The sequence below is a fragment of the Onychostruthus taczanowskii genome, unplaced genomic scaffold (genome assembly GCF_017590055.1).
Source record: "Onychostruthus taczanowskii isolate IOZ18803 unplaced genomic scaffold, ASM1759005v1 scaffold24, whole genome shotgun sequence".
NCBI lineage: Eukaryota > Metazoa > Chordata > Aves > Passeriformes > Passeridae > Onychostruthus > Onychostruthus taczanowskii.
The window spans coordinates 10,876,152-10,889,924 of record NW_024499684.1 but is presented as its reverse complement, the minus strand read 5'-3'; positions in this window follow the sequence as shown (position 1 = coordinate 10,889,924).

The following is a 13,773-nucleotide window of genomic DNA, read 5'->3' as shown; positions in this document are numbered from 1 at the left end:
AGACTAATTTACCCCACTCTAAGGGGAGATTGGTGCATATTTTGCTCCATGTGACCTGCACTGCTCCAGGACCTCATCTTGTCTGGAGCTGCTTTAGGTGTCTGTATAACTTGGCTGCAATACTGAATATAGGCAAATCTGGAATAGCAAGGCACATTTTTCCAACATGCTTACTCAGAAATATGTGCTTAAAATTGTCTGTTGAAATATGACAGTCCACTTTTCTCATAGAAGATGAAATAACAAAAGCGTTGCATATTTTAGTCATGATACCTAATGCAGCTGTGGGAGTAGCTCAGCTGTCTGGTGATTGTTACAAGAATTAAATAATAATAATAATAATAATAATAATAATAATAATAATAATAATAATTCCTTGTTCTTTGTAATATCTGCCATCCATAGATACAGATCTGGGGTAGGACATGTCATGATTCTTGTTTGGGAGGATCCAGGCACTGTTGCAATACTGGTGGTGCAGGTTAACAGTCACCAACACACACACCCAGGGAAATTCATACTGTTCCAAACTCCAAGCCTGCAAATTAGGGTCCTTAGGCCAGGGTCATTAATTTTCTCTGATCTTGATGAAAAGCCAGAATTCAACTTTAGACTTCATTGAAAGGCTCATAAAAAAGATTCAAGACCAAATTTCCAGAGACTGGTTAAAAGCTACAGCTGATGGCAAAGCCCCAAACCACACCTTCTTATTGTGTTTTCATGGGAAATGTTTCAAACCCTTTTGTTTATGGATTAAAAGAATCAAAAAATTCCTACTGCAAAATAAGGGTAATATTTCTCACTTGGGCTCAGTGTTGTCATAAGGATATTTTTGTATTGCTATTTTTTCTCCCATCCTCTCTCCACACTTGCACATGCTATTTCTGTGCAGGTTAAAATGCAACACAGTTACACCCTAGAGTGAATTATACTATGTTTTGAGGAGCAATTCAGTAAATAGAAAACATTTTTAAGCTCAAAAAGGCATCATTGTTCCACAATTTTTGGACAGGGAGCAAAGAGTAGCATTACTAAGTGAAACCACGGGGGGGACTTAAATAGCAGAGAAATGTGTTGGTGTTGAGCCAGGACACTGGAGCTTCTGGCATTGCAACTGCTGTGAAAATATTCCACAGACCTCCACTAACAAGTGGCCAAAGGCTTTGTTTTGCTGCTGTTCTATTCCCTTTAGGCAATTTAAAGTTACAAGCACAGGAGGATCCTGGGTCATAGAGCCCAGTTCTCTGCTGTGCCAGGAATAATGTTGTTTATGGTCCTTTTCATGAAAGGACCACGCTCTGACTTTAAACAATTTTTTGGTTTTGCCTGTTACCCCTCTGTGAGGTTCTCCTAGGCTGTCCATGTCCCTGCTGGTCAGGAACCTTTCCCCACATGTTCTGGCACCAGCACTGGCTCTCATTTCAGTAGCTGTTTTGCTCACTTGTCCTTACTCAGGTATTTTTATGGAGATGGTTCTTGTCTGCCTTTCTCGCTGAGTTGTGGAGGACTGGCTTTTCAATCTCCTTCCTAAATGACTCTCAGTTCACCTCAGACCTCTTCCCTCCATCTGCTGTGGTGTCAATTTCAAAGTTCATATGAGTTACCAAAAGTAGTTAGAGTATTAAATGGGAGGAGGTCTCACTGATGCTTCATACACTGAAATTAAAGTCACCATTTCTCATTGAAATATCTCACCTGGTAATCCCAAGATTGCACTTATCTTTCTGCAAATAAGCTGTAGTGGTGACCTCATATTTCTCCTCCATTTTTGCTTGCAATACTAAGTTCCCAGCCTTGATCAGAGACTTGTTACTATTCCCTTGTCAGTTCCCAATTCCCTTGTTTTTGTCCCAACTCTCAGCCTGCACAGAGTTTTCTGATTTGTTTGTTCTTAGCCAGCATTTCTGACACTGGGAGATCAAGGTAGTTTCATAACCTCTAAAAGACATGTTCTTGCTTGTTACTCACACCCACCTAACCCATTTTTCCTCCTTCCTAGTTCAGGAAATAAGCCCTAGACTACATATAATTATAGTCTGTGCTGTTATAAATGAACGTGCCTTCTGTGTTTGACACCTGCCTTTTAACTGGCATTGAGAGGAGCACGCCTGATAACCTAAGATACAGGACACAGGGAAGATGGGAGAATGACAGATATTTCTGACATAGCAGCACATGGACCTCCCATCTGCTTCTGTCAGGGGAGCTGATGTTACCCACACATGGAGCTGAACATTTTCTGCTGAGACCATTTTGCAGCGAGGAACCTGTGCCTGGCTGAGCAGGCAGGCATGGCTTTCAGACAGGTATGAACTGCACACTCACCAAAATGCATGAGGAGTCACATGTGTCAGGTGAGCCTGACTGACAGAGATTGTGTATTCTCTGCTGTATTGACTGTGCCCAAACCACATCTTGGATCTCACTGCCCAGTGAGGCATTTTGTGTGAACCTCTGTAAGAGCCCTGCACAGTGAGGAGGATTGGAAGCACAGCTTTGTTATGAGTTCATCTGTGTTTATTCCTGAGGATGCAGCAAATAGCTTTTGTCCATGTTAATGTGCTAAATATCATTAGTGTCTCTTCCCCTGTGTTACTACAGTGGTAGGACTGCTAATGCAAATGGTTCTTAAATGGAAACTTGACCTTACATGACTTGCATCCGAGTCCATTTAAATCTCTGTCACACATGTTTTGATACAGCCTAAGGCCGGAGATATTTCCAGTCCTGTGAGTCTGTGTTTCATACAAACTAAAGCTGTTTCAAAGCAGTGGTGGAGAGGAATATCTTCTCATCCTACTGAAGGCTTTGGCTTTTGGCAGGTATCTGACCCACGAGGGCACACACGTTGGACACCGTTTGTGTTTAGGATGCCTGAGCATCCTTTTGCACAGTGTATCAAACACACCAAATTTCTGTAAATTGCCTGACTTTGAAGGTTGCAGGAACACTTAAACTGGGTTGGCATTTCTGTTGGGCAAGACCAGCATCTGTCTCAGTCAGTCTTTGAAGAAAGCCTCTAGCCTGGCCATTAATTAGACTGCAGTTTACCTCTCTTGCTCAGTGATGCCAGTGAGAAGTGGCAGGCTGTCAGCAGATTAGTAAAGCTAGATAGGCTGGTTACAGCCTTGGCATCGAGGCAATTCCCTCCTGATGGGTATTTCTACAGGGAGTGGTCTCTGGAGATGATTTCAAACTCCTGGCTTCTCTGGCTGATGGTTTGCTGACACCACTGCAGAAGGGAAAAGGCACTGAATTAACACATTGTCTTTCCTGGGTAAATGGAGCCAATTAGAAGATCTTATAAAAGCAAGAAAAGGCTTAATACAGTGTATTTTTATCCTACCTATTTGTAAGAGTTCCTCCTGTCTTGACATAGATTTATTCAGGTGTTTTGATTCTTTAATAATTTTTCAACAGTCTTTTTTTCTGAACAAACCAAACTTCTCTGGATAACTGTCTGATAATAAACTACAATGGTTAAGGAAAAAAAGAGAGCATCAAGTGCGGTAAATGAAAAAAATTCCATTAGCATATTCCAAAACCTTATTATTATAGTCAATAACAGTTTATTTTCCCCTAAAAATGCAAGATCATTCTGCAGAATGACTTTTAAAATCGTTTATTTCACTTCAGCAGTGATGAAGCAACATTAACCTTTAGACTCTGAGTTTATCTGTGCATATGTTAAGGATTTCTTAAGGAAAACAATTCTTTTGTGTCGCTCATAAAAAGATTACACAGGCGACAGAAGAGTTCAGGAGCAAACTCAAGAAATTGCAGAAAACCTTACACAGTCGCTGGAAAGGGCAGCTGCAGGTTAGCAAGACCTTGATGAAGGGAGATGCTGTTACTTGCCAAAATTGGGAATTCCTCTGTAACAGGCTGGCATGATTTAACCAAAGGGCAGGACCTTCTGCTCCTGTTAATCAGCACTGCTAATGGAGATGTAGCAGTTCACACTGGTGGAGGTTTTTGGCAATGCTGATTGCTCTGGTTAGGCAGAATACCCATCTGCACAGAGAGTGATTTCTGGCAGCCTTGCAGCTCTTTTCCCAGGTCAGTGTATTTCCAGGCGTTTGAAAGTTCCTTTCTCTTAATAGCTGCTATCCATCCTTATAAAAATGAGGATAGCAGATGAAGCAGAATGGCCAGTTTTGCTCTACATCTATTGACCTCACTGGATTTACATTAGAGAGGATTTTGGAGTAATAAATTTGCATTTGTACAATTACTAGGAACTGTAATTCCTCCCACCCTGACTGCTATTGATTCCCAGAGGAATCAGTGCAATGCAGCCCTGTGCCACTGCAAAAGTGCAACAAATATTGTTAGCCTCCCAGATAAAACAAACCTGGAAAAAGGTTTTTGAAGGAATAGGTGAGCCACAGGAATATTTCATTAGTTTTGTGGATGCTGTTCAGAGAACAGCTGTAAAGGCAGGCAGAGGGAGTATTCAATTTGTATGGAGAATGATGAAAGGCTGCTGCCGGTGTGTGTGGGTAAAACTTCCAGCTCTCACAGGAATGTGGGCATCTTGAGGAAAACACTTCGTTTAGGGCAGTTAATGACTGCTATGCAACTTGACAAAAAAAGACTGAATTAAGTCAATGGAAATTGGATGGATATACAGGCAGCCTTACTCCACAAGCCATGCTTATGGAAACTTCTTTTTTTTGGAAGCAGATCTCCCACCTGCCTCTTCCTTATGAAATGAGAGATCTTAAAGATCACTGAAGAGGAGGGAATCAAGAGCAACGCATTCGTTAGCAAGTCATAAATTTGCAGGGAGAAAGCGCGGGGAGCAGAAAAAGAATGAACTCGAATTTCACAAGGGCGAGAGGCGCCCTCAAAGCCCAGCAGTTGCTCGCTCATGGCACAGAGCCATCAGCTGGAAGATGCAAAGTCGCAGAGCTGCATCTGACAATGAAGTTCACAAGTCGTTAACCAGCAATGTAAAGATGTTCTCGGCAGGCTGCAAGCGAAACGACCTCCCAGGTTTAACACTTAGTCTTCATAGTATGCCGGAGACATTTCTGAAGAGAGTAATTGGCCAAAAGGAAATGAACAATAAACCCTAAGATGGAAGTCAATGCTCCTGAGAACTTTTAATTTTTTTTCAGTTAACATTCTCTGTATTCCTATTTCTCTGTATGTAGCATGGATGAAAGATCCTGGGGGAACTGGAGTCCTCTGCCCACCCTGAGAAGGCTGAATTTAGAGGACATTTCAAATCAAGGTTGTTCATACTGGTAAACATAAAATCTTCATCTGATCTGAAACAAAAGGTGTCCTTTCATGTTTGAGCCACTCAACTTTTTTTAAAACCACTTAAAATACTTCAGATTTGCATTTTTTTCTTTAAGATTTTGACTTCTATTTCAAGCACATTAAAATTCTCCCCTCCACTCCTTTTTAGTCAAAACTCTTCACTGAATTCTTCTTCAGTTTATAAATAGTTTTGGTCCCTCTAAACCATCATTTTTATGACTTTCATATTTCTGGAAAAAAAGGCACTGCTATTATTAGTCATCCACAGTCTTCAAGCCATTACCCAAAGTATTGTCAAACAATTTCTGTTCCACATTGCTGGGAGAACACCCTATTAAATGGATGGGGGTTTATCTTTGGCCAGTCACTCCAGACAGGTTCCTCAACCCACAGCTGTAAAATCAGCTAGCACATTGAGGTTGAAAAGTACCCTTGGAGGAAATTTCCAGTTTGTTCTCACATGACTGTGTGCTCCCTTTTCCTGAGCCCAAGGCACCGTGTTGAGGCTCACCAGGAACTACACCTGTCCATGTGGGTGGAGAATGCATGTGAGGTCCCACCCTATGGGACAAGTGCGTTGGATTGGGCTGAAAACTCAGGAAAATATCATGTACTGGTGCTACAGTATAACACAGGAAATTTAGTGTTTTGGATATCAACACAGGTTCATGGGGAGGGAGCTGTTTATAAATAAGCTGTGACTCCCCATTACTTTCCAGATGTATCTGTGCATAATGTCTGCTTGGTTTTTCCTTTGGCTCCACTTTTCTGCTCTTGCCACACCTGAGATACAGTCACAGCCTGTGTTACCTGTACTTAAGTCGGGTTTAAAGTACAATTTTTAGCACATCAAATGAAATGAAAGTTCTCCTTTGCAAAGGGTAATAGGAGAAAAGGCAATAGGAAACAAATGTTACCTTGCAAGCCAGGTAAATAACTTCAAATCTGGACATCCTTGTGAGGAAAAATGTGGGGCTGCAACTCTTCCATTCTCCATGAGCACTCTGCTCTGCTGGTGAAAAGATACTTCTCAAGCTTTTTATCTGGTGAAATCACCTAACCTATCCTTTTCAGACATGGATTTTTTCTGCTCACACATGCTGTCAGTTGTTCTGTGAGGTTATTTCTCATGCAAACCAAAATAGTTCCTGATTTAAAATGTTCCTCAACCTGACTGTTCACATGATAAATGACATAATGGAGTCACATTCGTTAGCACCAGAAGCAAACTCCAAAATAGAAGCAGACAATTACTAAACAAACATTCTGTAATTATCTTTTCTTTCCTGACCAGCTGAACGATGAAGAAAGCAGCACTGTGTAGAGCTCATGATTAGAGCTGGTCATTTAGGCAAGAAAAAATATCGGGCTCTGGTGTATTTCATCAATCAGAATGTGGAGGGAGCTGGTTTCAGCCGATGGGACCAATATTGTGGTGGATGTTGATCATTTTCGCAATGTTGCCTCCCACTGACTTCCCTTTTTATATTTTTAATCTGTCTCCTAAATCACTTCATGCAGCTGTCTCTGGCTTATTTTCTTCTGTCTCGCATTAATAATTAATTCCATTGCTTTTGGTTTGCTCTTGACCTTCAGCCACTTCCAACATTTTGACATAAATCTTTGGATGTATTGCATTGTGTATTCCATTATACATGTTTGAATACTACATGGAGGTGTTCACATGCTGGCCTGTCCTCATAAGAACTGCAAGAGTCTTTTACAGACCTTTTTTACTACTTCTTTGGTGCTCATTAGTCCATTATCTGGCAAAATAACAGTCTTATTCTGAGGCATACCACTATTTCAATTACAGAATGATCATAATTAGACTCTCTGCTCATTAGGACTTCATTGCTTCATCTACACATGGGAACCTGTATAAATCTTAATTAAAAGAAGAAGAATTGCTTGTTGTTTAAACGTGAGTTTAACCTTAAATAGGAATCTGCAAATTAAGGAAAAGTTTAAGTTCTCTTTTACATATAGGTAAAGTAACACTTACTGATGACTTGCCCAAACGGAATAAGCGTTCCAGATGTTCAGGGCAAAACAGCTGTGGGATTATTTGTTGGGGATTCAAGGAAGGGTCAGGCAGTTCCTGCCTTATGTGCTGTTCAGTCCCTTCCACCCACTGGTAAAGCCACACCCTGCCTGGCAGTAGAGGGACGGAGAGTTTGGTTTCTTTTAGATTAAATGTTAGGAAGAAATTCGTTACTGTGAGGGTGGTGAGAAGCTGGCACAGGTTGCCCAGAGAAGTTTTGGATGCCCCATACCTGGAAGGGTTCAAGGCCAGGTTTGATGGGGCTCTGAGCAGCCTGGTCTAATGAAGGGTGTCCCAACCCATGGCAGAGGTGTTGGAACTGGATAATCTTTAAGGTCTTTTCCAACCCAAACCATTCTGTGATTCTCAATATGCCATTCTGGCAAACATTTAATTTGTTGAATGAAGAAGCAATTTCTTTCAATGTGAAGTAAAAGTTGTCACTGGGGAATATCTTGAAGGGGAGAGTCTGAAGTGTAATAATTATTTGTTAAAAATATTCAGCACGTATTTACAAAGAATGAGGCACAACTGCAATGCAGTCTGATGTTTTACCATTCCCAAAAGTATTTATGACAGATATTATCATTAGTTAACTCCTGATGAGCCCTAACATGGGAGTGTTTGGCACCATGAAGTTTTGAGGCTCTGTGGAACTGGGTTTCTGAAAAACAAGTCCTCACTGGGGTTTGTTCTGTGCAGTGGAAAACCAGGCTGAGGAGATTGCTAGAGATTTGCCTGCAGCAGAGCATGGACACCCAGCAGCAGCAGAGCTTGTGAATCCCACAGGCTCCTGCCTGCCTGCCTGCAGAAGAGGGAGCTGCTCAAGTCTCCAGGGAGCAGCTCTCCAGTTTTCCTCTCCCGCTATAGCCCGGTGTGCGTTTACCTCTGGAAGTAGCTAAGCAAGTCTTTTGCATTTCAGTTACATATCCAAAGGGCTTGTGTTTTTGTTATTGCTGGCAGCATCTGTCAACTCCTCCTGAAACAGCTCTCCAGGCGTGCAGTAGATAAAATTTGGTGGTACTATGGATCAAATCAACTACTGCTGGTTTCGTTAACAAAATAAAGAACATCCCATCCTTGCCTTCAACAAATAAAGAAGTTTAATTTGCAAAGCAGTAATTCACAGAACATCTGTTGTCCTCTTTCTATTAAACTTAAGATTAGCCAAGGGAAATGTGGAAGATCAGTGCTTTTCCCCTCCAAGCAGTGTCCAGGGCTTGAACTGATACCAGTGCTTCCAAGTAAAAACAGCTCTATCTATCTTAAGGGATTTTTTATAACAAGGAGTGGATTAAAGACCCAAGCAGAGCTACTTCATCACCTTGGTCTAATGACATTCAGTAAATACAAGTGAACCACTTACACTCCAGAAGCAGGAGGAGCAATGATTGATTAAACCTTCAATGTTCAGGATCAGAAATAAAGTCAGGCGGATACTGCAAAAAGCTAGGAAAAAGCAGGAAAAACTGATTGAAAGTCCCATCAAATGTTAAGGGAGGATCTCATCCTCCCAATGCCCAGGGAAAACATTTTTTTTTTTTTAATCAGTCAGTATCACAACACTCATTGTGGTGGTAGACACTATTCTAATCTTCCCAATTTTTATATGCTCAGCAGATTATGCAATATCAGATCGAATATCATTGCTCAAGGATTCGTGCCTTGTGGTTTAAAGGTGCAACCTGAAGTGGAAGTGCTGGGGCAGAAGTGGGACTGGCTGGTGGTGAGAGCAGGGAGTGGCAGGGGCAAGCAGAGCTGCTGGCTCGGGGCTCACCTGCCCACTTGTCAGACACACGGGTTTCCCTGGCAGAACTGGGAACCTTTTGGTTCCCAGTAATGAATCAAAAAAGTGGAAAGATTGTTCTAAATACTCTTAAAATCAAATATATGGAGTTCTACCTTTTTACCTGGTGAGCACTTGTCCCTGTTTCATGCTAGTGAAATAAACACTCAGATTTTTAGAAGTACCATACAAGGGTTGAATTGCTCATGCATTGAGAACTGTTATAAAATCAAAGCTTATGAAATATAAGCTTTGATTTATACAAATAATATATATAAGCTTTTATATTTATACAAATATAAAAGTCAGTTTTTTATTTCCTTACTTTTTGAAAATATCTCTTCTGCTTTTTGTTTGGACAAAATTATTGAGTATGGCTCACATTAATTTGTTGGGGTTTTTCCAAAAAGTATTGTCTTGGTAAGAACAGAAAATTCTGTCTCTCTGTGCAGTCTATCTCTGCATACAAATGATTGTTTTTAGCTGTGATTTTCTAACTCCCGAGGGAATTAATGAGTAAAGAAGAGCTCTCCATAATGCGTGCATGTGTGTGTATATGTCTGTATATACAGTTTATATTGCTTATTTATTATTTATGTCACAGGAGCTTATTCAAAACATTGCTCTATCTTTTTTCTTTGAAAATATTCATCTGGAAAAATTACTGACCTGTCTCTCTGCCTCGTCCCTCTCAGTGCCAGCTCAGGTCCCTTTTTGTGATCCCACAGTGGGGCCAGTGCAACAACCCAGCCAGTGCCAGGCCTGGCTGGAGCTGAAGGGCCTGATTCTTTCTGAGGGTTCCAGTTGTGCTTCATCTCCTGTGTGACACCAGGTAAGTGCCCTGCAGGGATGGCAGTGGGGAGAGGGGCTCTGGACAGCGTGGGGTGCAGTCCATGGCCCCATGGAGCAGAGCCTCCCTCGCCCTGTGGCCCTGAGGAAAGCCTCCACCACTCCCCAGGGACTGGGAGCAGAGACTGCAGCATCCTGATGGCAATGTCAGTCTTCTGAGGCAGAAAGACACAGCAGGCTCTTTTGATTAAAAATAGGTCAAGAATTAATTGAAATGAAGGAACATTTTTGGTAGTGCAGAAATTTGAACCAGAGTTGAACCTTCCTTTTTTTTTTTTCTTTCCCCCCATTTGATGCTCAGTATTTGAAAGATGTGCAAAATTTCTGGATTTCTGCAGTTGGTGGTGATCCAGGAATGTAATAAAGCTCTTCTCTCACTGCCCTCTCCCCCAAAATAATTCCTGAAGATTTATTCATCATTTCACACATCACTAAGTAAACATCCCCTTCCCATCACTGGCCTGATGGAGACTCAGTACATTACTGTGTAAAGCAGAATGATCATGATCTGAAATGCAATACACAGGCAATCTCAGTATCCTTGAGGTATCTCTGCCAGGAACATGGAAAGCAGTTCAATTTCAAGAGTAATGAGACTAATTTGCAAGTCTCTTCTACTGAGCCTTTTGTGATTTTGCTGTTCTCTCCTACAGTTACAAGTCTTGACTAATAAACAGCGTTATTATGTATAATACAGAACATTTCCATGTCTCACTGTGCAGTGTGGCTGGAGAGGGTAGCCTCAGCTTGAGTTTTGTAATATTTTCCAATTAGATGACCAGACATTAGTGCTCAAAATTCCTGATTGGTGGAGGCTTGCAATCATTGTTCCTTAGCAACTGAAGTAATGTTAAATTAAACTGATAAATGATGCTCTAAAAAAAAATTAAGAACTTAATCAGAGTGATTAATTTGTGATGCCCTTTTAGGAAAGGTTTACAGGATGTGTTGTGCATTTTCTATCTGCCAAGTGCAGTTCTTCATCAGCTGGGTACACAAGCTTCGAAAAACTGTTTTCTGATGAAGTGAAGAGTAGATCTACTCACCCCTGCCAGGAAAGATCTACCCCTTTGTAAAAGTATTTTTTCCCACCCTGCCTGCAGTCCTGGGAAGTGCTGGCCAGGCTGGGAGAAGTCAAAGCTGTCAGGAGATGTTGTCCCAGCTCTGATGCTATGGACAAACTCACTCCAGCACCGGTTCCCACCATGCTGGGCCACTTCTCATGCACAAAATACTGAACTTACAAACAAAAGAAAAGCACAACCTCCATACCCCAAACTCTCTTTTACCATTCATCCTCTGTCTTTTCCTCCTTGTTTTAATTAAAACCACAGTTTTAACCCAGCAGATGGTAGACTTTGAGACTAAGCCTATTCATTTCTTGGTGATGAGACAGAGCCTGCTCTGTCCACTCAGAGGGACAGGCAGCATGTCCTGCCTCCTACAAGCTGCTCCTCCATGTAGGTTTTCATGCTGGGCAGTGTGAGAGAGACTTCTGGGGGCTGCAGGCAGCAGGAGTGAGGTTTGGGGTGCATCTCATGCACAGAGGGGATGCTGTGCCTACGATCCCAAGCCCACCCTGGGAGCCTGCCTAAGGAACCTGGAGAAGAGGACCAACACCCAGGTCAAGGCAAGGCTGCAGGCACTTTTCCTTGACTGAGCTCCCCAGCCATTTCCATCTTTCCTCTGGACTATCCTGACATGTGCCACTGGCCTGCCATGACTTCCAGCTCCTTCACAACGAAGTCACCAGTGAAAAGCTCCTTGTTTGACACCCTCCAGCTCCCTTTTCTTTTCCAGTGATTGCTGTTGATTGCTGGCAATCCCTCTGACATGTGCACTGAATCAGTTTGTGACAGGAAGATGGGTCAATGAGCAAGCTCTGAATAAACAGTAAGAGCTCAAAACTGGAAAATTGCTTTGCTGAGCACAATTCTGGTGTCCTGGCTCCCACTACAGCCAGAGGAAAGTAAGAGAGTAATTATGAGTTATGTTTCTTCTGCACCTCTGTTAGTGTGAATCTAGTTTATGCATCACAACAGAAAAGCTTTCCAAAAAACATTGTTCTGCAAATTTTCCACAGTGATGTCCAATTTTTCTTCTGAATTATGTTTGGCTCTTGTCCTAAATAATTTCCAGAAGCCTTGGATTTAACAGGGCATTTATACACTTCCTGCAAAATCTTCTGATGAGTTTTAAAAGGTTGGATTAAAGGATTTGACACCCCTGAACTACCTGCCAGTTGGCTGACAGTGCCTTGCAGCTTCACTCCCTTCTGTTGTTGTTATCAAGCAAATTCTTGCCCAGAGAATATTTCCAATTTGCCTTGATCATGGCAATGATTCTCAAAGTATCTTCTTTGATAAGGACTGAACAATCTCAGGCTGGCCTCCATCAGATCAATAAATTAGTCTCATGGGATTGCACAGTCTTGAGATGTGACCTGATCCTTTCCTCTGAAGCCATTAGAGATGGAAGCACACCCCTCCAGGTTAGTTATTTCATCTCCAGGTAAACTAGTCCATCCTTAGGTTGCTCCATCTGCTTTCCCAGACAACATGAAGCTGAATTTCACAAGATGTTCTCCCCTCCCCTTCTTAGCAGCTTTTACAGCAGGACTTGTCTCTGCTCCTTATTCTGCGAGCGTCGCCGCAGAGCAACGAGCAGGTCACTGGCTCCTGGCAGTCTCCTCTTGCCCCTCATGGCAGTCCTCTGTGATCCCTCCCTGCTATGCACAATCACATTTTCCGGTGTTTGTGCAGAATAATAGACATCCATGGGATCTATGCAGCGCAAACCTTCTTTCTGTTGAGCAAACATGGCCTTTCTAAAAGCATTGCGTGCCCAGCAGTCTGCAGAACACCAGACTGTGGGCCCCCAGAGGAGTACAGGAGGCCCAGCTAACACACTGATTTTAGTGGAGTGGATCTGTTTTAGTGCAGTGCTCCTACTGTTCTGTTGTTTTTCAGAAAATGACATAAAAGTATTCCTAGGCATCTTGTGAGCACCAAGAAAACAGGTGTTTTTTCATGGACCACACAAGAGGTTGTTTCCTCTCACTTTTAATGTCACCACCCATGAATTATGTTTATAATGTTTTGGATAGACCACTGTGTTTCCCTTGCTCCATGCTGTCCTCAAGCTCTTCAGGCAGACAGCAGCTCTGTCACAATTGGATGTGATACTGGCACTTACCTTCCATCAAGGAATATTATTTTCCATAGTGTAATTCCAGATTTATTGAATCAAGTCTTAAACCTCAAGCGGTAAAGTGGGCTGTATTTTATACAGGAAATGGTTTTCCCTGCCAGATGAAATCTTAGGGCAGAGTGTCTCATTTTATATAGCTGCTTGGACATTTCTTCTATTTTGGGACTAATGGTGATGGGGTAATTTAGATTCTGTAGCAACCTGAGATAGCTGGATTTACAGAGTTATCACTCCAGCCACTTACAGGCATCTTTGCTTTAATTGAGTTTAGTGCTGTGAAAATGATGAACTTGATGAAGGAAAGCCTTTTCCACTAGCCTTGAGAATAAAGGCCCAGCTGAGGCAGGGCCAGCACACTGCCTTCCTTGCCCGTGCAGCCCCCACAGGTGGGATGGCAGAGCGATGCTGTGCAGAGCAGGAGGGAGCTTTGCTGCCCTGTGGTGCCTGTCCCAAGAGTCTGAGCTGAAGCAGAGCAAGGGGTGCTTCTAGACCTGGCAACTCTGTATTTGAGGTGCTTTTGTTTGCATCACCTAATCTCCTAAAGGAAGAGGGTTGTTTGGACACATGACTGATGAACTGCTGTCCATCTGTCTGATTCCTCTGGTTCCATAAA